The following is a 7,920-nucleotide window of genomic DNA, read 5'->3' as shown; positions in this document are numbered from 1 at the left end:
GCAGTTTCTTCCTCCACATGTAACAGCATATAATCTTTATAATTGAATTGAGGGAAAAAAGGTATGTGGTTGCTGAGAATCTCAAAGCCATTTACTGCAAGTTTGTTTTCTGTAGAGTGCACAGGAGGGAGGTCAAGTGAGCTGCCCTCCAGACTATGGCAGTATATCACTTTAGTGGTGTTTCATTGCAGTAAAAGATACACTGATTCACTTTAAACAAGGTCCCAGTGATGATGTCACCGACACTGAGCTCAGTGAAATGAACCAAGATCGCATCAAAGCAACATGCATGCAGACAGGGCTGGACCCACAGATTTACTTGGAGTCAGCAGTACAACCAAATAGCATTTTTTCCTTCATTAGATTGAAGAGTCCGTGTCAGGAGTGTAGGTCGACAATATGCAGCTAGTTTAACATGATTTCAAGTAAAGGGCTGGAGATAACAGTTGCAGTTTGGGGATTTTATTGGAGGCAAAACTGTAAGAAATATATAAACAGTATTGGACACAAGTCCAAGGTTATGAATTAGAAATAGATGAGAGCATAGACAAAAATTAGACCAAAGGCCATCAGATTGGTTAGCTGTGAGTACATAATCCCTCATGAGGAAACAACCTGAGTACACAGTACAAAGAGTGAAACACAAATACAACTGTAGCTTATAGAACGCAGCTATTATAAAAATATTACCTGCAAATAATTCTCCAAATAATTTGGGAAGTAGATGAAAGATTCTTGTCAGCACTTCTGAGGACAGAAATCAGACAAAATGACAGGTAAACCTTGGAATGATGGTTAAATTATAATTAAAGTATAAAGTTAAACTGACTTGGCAATCCTATTTTTGTGTGTAAAATTGGTGGAGCCAGTGTGTTTACATACATGCTGATAGTGTGATTAAAACCTGATTTTAACCTGGCAATACTTAAATGACTGCATATTATTTGATGACTGGCTACATGGGTTAAATTAGCTGGATTAAAGTAAGAAAATAGAGAAGCATAATCCAGTTGAATCACCTCACTTGGATTTAAAATGACTGTATGACCCACTTTGGGAGGATTTAGTTAATTCTGCACATCCAGAGCGGCTCTCGTGTTTTAAATCACACCATTAAAGACCAACAAACTTCCTAAGTAACTTGTTTGATCCTCTCTGGTTTTTTCCCCACATCCTGCCGGAGTCGAACCACATGGATGAAAGCAGTGTTGGGGACTTCAGGTTTCTGTGAACCCTCTAAAACACTTGAATCAAATTATTGCATGCATTTGTTTCTCGCAATGATTGCTTTAACTAAGCAAATAACTAGATGCAGTATATGCAAAACATTTGTGCAACTGGAGACATTTTCTCTCATGTTTATTTGGCACATCCTAAAAGGACAAGCTAAAAAGGACAAGCTAAACAAGCTAATTTCTCATAATCGTGTACGTGAAAAGCTCTACACATCTGTGAGGAGCATGCCAGGGATGCTTTTTTTTCCCCCCACAAGAGACGTACCCACAAAAGCCAACAGACAGCACACAGGAGAAATTCCTTCCTACACACACACACAAACACAGCTGTTTGGTCTGGACCGCTTGCATGCCGTGCAAGTCGAAAGCTTAGCGATGCGAACGAGCATGAAATGTTGGCAGCCTGTGACGGGGCGCTGAGTCTGGTGAGTTCAGACAGAGCAGAGAACAAGTGAGTCAGACGGACGGGTGCTGAGTTATACAGCAAGTAGCATTATGTACAAAGGACGTAAAGTGCAGAGCTGGAGAGCAGGAAGCAGAAGGCAGCTGTGAAAGGATTCATCAATTTGCAATATTAGTTAATGTTTTCAAGTAGGTAAAGAGTCCTGGCCTCTCCTGCAGTGTTATGTTAAACAAAAACCTTGACAGGAGCGAACAGGTAGATATTGAAAATAATCAAAAAGTGTAGTGAAAACAGCAGTAAGTCCAGTAAAAACATTTGGTTCACCCCATAACCGTCACTGTCAGCACCATCACAATGTGTTTATACTGATAATCCACAGCAGTGGCACCTGCTCAAAGGCCCTACCTGCTCCCACACAGGTGCTTTCACTCATTAAAGCTGACGTCACCGCCTATAATAAAGGTGCGTCTGCAGTCACTCTATTTACTACATGGTGAACTGTTTACGGTCGACTGTTTTATTGACGTGTACAAATTCTAAATGCGAACTTGTTTTGCCATTACAAATTCCCATAATTTACGCTTTACAGTCCGCACAGCATACGCCACCCTCTGTCCTTTCGACCCGTGACTCGAATAAGGAAAAGTAAGAGTAATGTAAACTGGCTCAGACCACCATGTAACACTGGGAACACAGACTGCCGCGGTGTAGGTAAATTATTCATAAGGAAAAAGATTTGCACCATCAAAGATTTATGTGTATCCAGTTGGATAGTCCTGTTTGCATGATTATTTTTTTGTTGTTGAATATGAAGAAAATATGAGCAGAAGAAAAAAAAAAGAATAAAGTACCATTGTATTTTATTTGTTGGTTCAGTGCAAAGTTTTGAAGTATAGGGGAAACAAATTTGCGCTAATTGTTTACACTTATCAAATAAAAATGTATACAAACTACAGTAAATGCAAACTTACATTTTGTGAAATATTGCATCTTCTTGTAGGATTTAAACACCATGAGATGACAATACCAACAGTGGCCCAAGGCTAATTTGAGTTTTAGCTCCCTGGTATAGATAATCAGGATTTCACACAACTATACAATAACAGGTGCAAAGGAATGATGCGGTTTTCTTTGTGGCACGCAATCCGGCATCATGTGCTATTTTTGCTGAATAGTAATTGAATGTTACACAACCAAAAACAGATCAATCTGACCTCAGTCACATGGGTTTTGGAGCACACCCTATGGATACAGTGTAAGTTGAGCTAACAGGGGGTAAGGACAATGTCAATCAATGCTCACACCCACACAGTTTCAGGTCAGAGGTCTCATCAACAACCCAAATGAAAACACACTGTGCAGGTGAACTAAGGGTGTGTAGTCTGTAAGGCTTAAAGCTACAGTCACATTATCATTCTGTTCAATGAAATTTACTCTCATTTGGCCCCCAATAAAGATGCAATGTCACATTTCTGAACCAGATAATCAATATTTATGAGAATGATCATGAACTGTGTCTGACAGCAGCAGTGCAGTTTATATCTGGTATGGAGGAAAACAACTTCACAGTGCAACAATGTTTCTCTTGGCTGTTGGAAGGTGAAACCAGCTGCAGATCACACTGAAAGGGAAACCTATGCTTGAATCTGTTCAGTGTTTGGGCTTCAGTATTAGTGAATGAGATACTTGCATCCAAATTTCACCCTTTATTCTTTAAATGAGATTTTAGTATAAGGCTGCTTTAAGGTGACCCAATGGTTCTGAACTCCCCAGTCAGAAGCAGCAGGATCCATGTCTTACAGGAGAAAAGCAAAAACAAAATGGCACAGTTCTATGCTACAAAGTAAGGTATCCACTTCTTCTGTAACAGAAAGGATTTCTTGAGTACAAAAACAAGAACTTGTGTGCGCTCGATTTCATGCACGCATGAGCACAGACCATCTTCAGCCAAACAGAGCAAACAGATTGAAACAACACTTCAGTGTATATATAGACCTTAAAGTAATTAGCCCAAATGCAGAACATCTGTGTATCGTTGTCACAAGCTCACACTTAAGGATACTAAAGTCTTGAGGCACGGACTACAAAGAAAATACAAATGTACAAGGTGAACAAAGAGAAACTGCCTCCGAAATGTATTTTCAACTCTCGATTTCTGAAAGAAAACACACTGTGCACAAGAAACAAATTGAAACCCATTTGGACTTACCAGGTCAAACAGTTATATTCGTGACACAGTTATTTTTTCATTTTTAGAGACGTACCAAAGCACGTCCAACAGATGAATCTGCATCATCCCAGGTGCTGAAGGTTGTGGATTCTCAAAGAAATAATACAGACCGTGAGATGTGAAGTATTTAAGTAATCAGGACTGAACAACTCAATTTGTTTTCTTGTTTTCATATGTTCAAATTTTCTTCATTCCTCCCATTCGAGGCTGTGCTGCGTGAAAGCTGGCGATGCAGACAGACATTCATGTGTGCGTGTGTGTGTGAGAGGGAGTGTGAGTGAGACCTAATAAACCTCTCAGTGGTTCCCAGCCTACTTTACATGTATTGTCACAGCATACATGTACTTCATTAAATCTTAAACTCAGGCCTAATGAACTCGTGCGGCGCTCACACTGTGATGCTTCTATTTCAGTAACAGACACATGGGAGGAGACGGAGAGTTCACAATATGTCTTTTCTTACGATGCGCTTGAGTGAATGCCAAAAAAAAAAAATGTTTAGTGTTGTGGCCTGATCTTTGGTAAACGTGCCAATATTTGGGAGTAAACACTGTGAATGTGGGCTTCGTGCAGCACTGCGGCTTTTCTGTGTGTCTTCGATGGGGACTCGTTCAATGAATACAACACTGTTGAACAGGTCCTACAAAAGATCTCATGTAACACCGATTGTGCTTGCTCTCCACTCACTCCCTGTTATGTACAGAACCCAGTTTAAAGCTCTCGTGATCACTTACGGAGCTCTGTGTGGTCAAGCACCTGCCTACATCAGAGATCCTGCTGCATCCTGCGGAGCGTTAAGGTCCTCTCTCCTGTGCACTTTGAAAAGCAGCTCAGGACCCATTTGTTATGAAACGCCTTTGTGTAATATCTGTCCTGCTTTCATTGTGTTCTACATCTACGTGTGTGTCTACATTATTGCCTCTGTCAAGTCCCTGCTCTTGAAAGGGGCAACGTAAATAAAGCTACCCACTTAAAGGGGCACTGTGGTTTTAAAGAAGAAATGCAAACTCAAAATTTGTAATATTTATAATATTAATGAGGTAAAAATACAAACTCAGATGTATTTATCTCGTCTAGACCGAATAAACAAGCTGCTCTCGGAGGGAAATAAGGTCTCAGGAACACTGATTGAAGCTAGAAAGTTGGCAGGATCCGCCACATATACACAAATGAAACAAGCATTGACTGTGTTGTCCTTTTAGGTCAGTTTGTTTATTCAGTTAATTCAGTCATAACATAATCGGTCAACAATAATTGGATTTTAGATCGGCGTATTATCGAAGCTGGCTTTTGTTCCAACCTGTCCGCCTTTTTGTATCATGTATCAAGTAAAAAAAAAACAAAAAACAAAAAAAAACAATTCTCAGTATGACCCATCTCGACGTTGAAGGTCAAGCCTGAACTGGAAAGTTGACCTGGAGTGTCAGGCCAGCGTTAAAAGTGAAACGCGCGAATCAAAAAAGAAACACCATCGGGCAGCTACAGTCCCTCAGAGCTGTAGACTCTCAGTCCTCTCGCCTGATTTTAACCTGGTCGCATCATCTCTGCCCGTAATCACATGTGATCAGTTGCAAGCACAGACACATGCAGTCAGTGTCACCGGCCGGAGAGCGATAGAACAAGATGAGAGAAAAGATAGAGCGTGGAGGAACAACATTAAAAGGACTAATGAGAGGAAGAGCTTTAAAAGGAGAGATGCCCGGGAGGAAAGCGCCACCAAATGCTGTAAAATGACAGAGATATCACAAGGGTTTAAAAGAGAAATCACATACAGCACGCTCGCCCTCAGCATGCCACGCCTACCTTACTGGACTTGATTCTGTGTTTTTTTTAAAAATTTTATCATGCTACTGTATGTAGCCAAGCAAAAGATGGATACGCACAGATATAATCTTAAAAATGTAGACCTGTGTAGTCTGTTCTGTCAGGTGGAGGCACACTCACTCAGAGCTACCAGAGCTTCGTAGTGATGCATGTATTTATTCCTGTTGCCTTAGATATGGGAGTGCAACTGAGGATACTTTGCTGTTTTAACTATTTTTGGATATTTTTCTGCAGATTGGCAAAAACATTAAGCTTAGAAAATGGAACAACAAAATGTTGACAGTATATGTGGTCTGTTGTTGATAGAGTGAGTGTGGAGATCGGCCCTGGGCTGACGTTAGTGCCCCGTGTGGCCCCAGGCAACTGTTTGGAAAACAATCTCACAGGCTAAATTGGCTAAATTGGTGGACGTCGAACATACATGTCTAGTCTTGCACCCTGAATGACGCCACACTTCTGCTCTAAATGTGATTGAGTGAAATTACCGGAGCTCAGCGCTCACCAGAAATAGTAATAACTGCAGTCGGTCTCTGACGTGGAAGTCGAAATCAATGGCAGCACACTGTGGCAATCACAGCACATGTACATCTCTACCTCAGCCATTCAATCATAGCTCCCCATCATCAGATTGCCATGGCAACTTGGAGCACTAAGTGTGTGTGTGTGTGTGTGTGTGTGTGTGCTTGCGTGTGTGCGTGTGTGTGTGTGTGTGTGTGTGTGTGTGTGTGTGTGTGTGTGTGTGTGGACCTTGAGGGACAGGAAAAGACCAGAAATATCTGCGGTGGCCTTCATCATTTCAGCGACACATACTAGCAAACGCTCCTACCTGTTAGACTGGCTGGCTGTGAAGTTCAGGGAAGGAGCGGACGAATGTGTCGACGTCGGGAAGGAAAGGAAGAGACACAAGTCAGAGAAGCAAAACAGTGGGGGAGATCCAGAAATTGGTAGCTGAAGGAAGTAGACACACAAATTCAAGTTTCAGCTTTGCACAAAGTTGAGCAGAGTGTGTTAGAGTGACGTGGACGTCATGTTCTCAGTCTACAGTAGGCGTAAACAATCTGATTGGACATACTGGACAGGTCCCCCCAAAATATTTAGACCGCATGCATTATTCTAAAAGCATGAAAGTAGCAGGGGACTCTTATTTTGTCACAGATCCACAGTGACAGCTGTGTAGCAGTGTGCAGGGTAAAGCATTTCTGAGTCATTCATTCTCCCTCAGGAGACACTTAGTCATAACTTCAAAAAATCCACAACTTCACATCCTGCATTACTGGTCCAAAGTTTGATATGCCTATACATCAGTTCATGACCAAATACCTGCAAAATGAATGACGATCCCTTCAGCTTCAGCTGTTCTGAGCAAATTTGACTGTAATAAAACAGTTAACAGGAAATGCTTCAAACAATTTTCTCCTCTCTTACGACATCTCTGATAAAGAAGCGTGTACACCTTCACTAGTAGCACCAAATGACTAATACTTTACTTTCCTAATTTGATTCAGAGATAAGGATTCTTGGGGAAGGTCATCGAGGAAATGGAGTCAAACATGGAATTTTAAAAAAGACAAAGTAAAGTGAAACCTGAGAGTTGATATCATTTTGAGCTTGTGACTTCTGAGCGGTGAGGTTTTGATCTGGAGCCACAGCCGGTCCTGTCCTAACCATCTGCTCTGCTTCGAGGGCTGGGCTGCTGTCAGCACATTGTGCCCCTGACTGCCCTCCTGTCCTCTGACACACACACACACACACACACGCACACACATGCACAGACTTCCTCTCCTCTCCTTTTCTTTCCTACCTCCTCCTCTCCTCTCCTCTTGTTGTCACTCCAGCTGGTGGTTTTCAGCGCGGGCTGTCAGATGCTGAGCTCCCTGGTGCGGAGGCGAGGAGTGAGGAGAGGAGGACGAATGAATGAATAAAAGATCACAGGCTAGCTATCACCCTATTCTGTTTTCCAATGGAAAAAAAAAATGAAAAAAACATTCTGACGCAGATGCACATGAAATGAAGTGTTCAGAGACTCTCTGTGTGTGTGAGGGAGAGAGAGAGTCTGAGGTAGAATATATGCCATTTCAGAACACATAAAAACACTTCAAAGGATTCTTCAAAGGTTCCTTGGGACAGGCTGGAATAAAAATTGAAATGACTTTTTTTTTGGTTGAATTCTGGCATTTTGGTGTTTAGTGGTCAATGTCCTCAGATCACTTGGAAAGCTGTCAGGCGTT

The 7,920-nt window shown here is 41.7% G+C and overlaps 1 long non-coding RNA gene across 1 annotated transcript; it reads right to left on the bottom strand.

The window, feature by feature from the left end:
- Positions 1-5,244: 5,244 nt before the first annotated feature.
- On the bottom strand, positions 5,245-7,720 carry LOC119011344. The gene is made up of 3 exons (XR_005072171.1): positions 7,277-7,720; positions 7,013-7,064; positions 5,245-6,534 (listed from the first exon to the last, which is right to left on the bottom strand). It is a non-coding gene; the product is annotated as an uncharacterized LOC119011344 (long non-coding RNA).
- Between the last annotated feature and the right edge of the window lie 200 nt (positions 7,721-7,920).

This window comes from Acanthopagrus latus, chromosome 21 (assembly GCF_904848185.1).
Source record: "Acanthopagrus latus isolate v.2019 chromosome 21, fAcaLat1.1, whole genome shotgun sequence".
NCBI classification, from domain to species: Eukaryota; Metazoa; Chordata; class Actinopteri; order Spariformes; family Sparidae; genus Acanthopagrus; species Acanthopagrus latus.
The sequence above is the reverse complement of the archived record's forward strand: the minus strand, read 5'-3'. Positions and strand labels throughout refer to the sequence as shown.